The sequence below is a fragment of the Bombus bifarius genome, unplaced genomic scaffold, assembly GCF_011952205.1.
Source record: "Bombus bifarius isolate JDL3187 unplaced genomic scaffold, Bbif_JDL3187 scf7180000010271, whole genome shotgun sequence".
Lineage (NCBI taxonomy): Eukaryota > Metazoa > Arthropoda > Insecta > Hymenoptera > Apidae > Bombus > Bombus bifarius.
In genome coordinates, this window is record NW_022885586.1 from 37,423 (window position 1) to 39,021 (window position 1,599).

Genomic DNA, 1,599 nt, shown 5'->3' on the forward strand with positions numbered 1-1,599 from the left:
GTTTAGTAACCAGTAATTCAGAGATTGGTATTCATGGTTACTATAACGAGGCTGTAGAAACGCACCCTTTCTTCTTTGCAAATGGTCCTGTATTTATGTCTAAGCCGAAACTGGAACCTCTGAATAATTTAGATTTATTCTTGTTATTTTCTAAAATACTTATCTACAGTATACCATAAGGAATGATACCGTATCGCACCTAATCAAGTGCCTTAAGAAACATCAACAGGATATCACAGTAATCCCTTATCGACTGATATGTAAGTAAAAGTTATGTGTCATTGTTATACACAGTTATGTGTTAGTGTTATACACAGTTATTTATCATTTTCTATTAATTCAGTTGTAGCCACTACAATATCTATGACACTGGTAGTAATTATGAGAACAATAACGATGTTCTATAAGAGGAAATTATGATTAGGAACAAAAACTTACAGGTAAGTCAATGTATATGTTATTTGCCATTTGAAAAGAAAGTTACTAACTTAGAATTTTTTGATAAATAATAATTGTGCAAAATATATTGGATTTCAAATTTGTCAAAAATTGAAATTTAAGAAGCATTGTAATAATATAACATTAATATTTTGATTTTTCAGGAGATATCATGCGGTGGATGGATAATATGTAAAAAATATTAAGCAGTATATGAATTTTCATATTGCGTAGAGATAACAAAATGAATTTTAAAAAATGTCGACATGGTAATAAGAAATAGCATCATGACAAAGAATATATAAAGACAGTTTCATTTTTTATAAATAAAAATTTGTTGTTCCAGATTTTGAAATATAGTGAAACGTTTAATTAGTATCTTAATATCTTTAAATAATTATTATTTTAGAATCAATTGTAATTGTATCATACGTACTTTTGAATTCGTGCAAGAACATATGTAATTTTGAAGTAGTTATTATTAGGAAATTGTTAGACGCGAACAGTATGCGAAATGTTAGTATGCAGTGTAATAATTATCAATCAAAACACAAGAATTAAATTCTTGAGGAAAAAATTTCCGGAATTTCTTATTTACACGATTATAAAGAAATCCATAATAAAAAGGAGCTGCTTTCTAATACTTCTCTTCCTTGTAATGCCTACGTTAATAATAACGAGGTTCGACTTTTTGTTTTTAGAGGAATACTGGAAAATTTGAAAGTACAGTACCATTGGGAAGAAAATCACGATATTGAAAACGATATTTGCAAGTAAATTTCCAAAAAATCTGTTTTCAAATTTTCGCTTTCTATTTCACATTAAAAGAAAGGGAGGGCTGCCTTCTTTTTCCGGAAGACAAAACAAACATTCTGAATCTCATATCAATGAATGATGTCAATAAGTTATTTTTCTTTTCAGATTGAACAATATTCCAGATTTATTCATAATTTCATACTACGCGAAGAATAGACTTTCATAGGTATACAAAGGAAATATTAAGTACAGGAAAACTCTTTTTCGTTGTAGGTGACATATGCTTCACGGTTGAACACGTGTATTTTTGAACACATATAAATGAAAAAGTACTCTTATGGAGAAAAAGAATTGATACCTTCGATTGACATTAGATAATGTATATAAACTTATGAACAATCACTA

At 28.2% G+C, this 1,599-nt stretch overlaps 1 long non-coding RNA gene across 1 annotated transcript; it reads left to right on the top strand.

Moving 5' to 3' along the window:
- The first annotated feature begins 220 nt into the window (after nt 1-220).
- LOC117216553 lies at nt 221-641 on the top strand. The gene is made up of 3 exons (XR_004489381.1): nt 221-260; nt 344-440; nt 603-641. It is a non-coding gene; the product is annotated as an uncharacterized LOC117216553 (long non-coding RNA).
- The last annotated feature ends 958 nt before the right edge of the window (nt 642-1,599 follow it).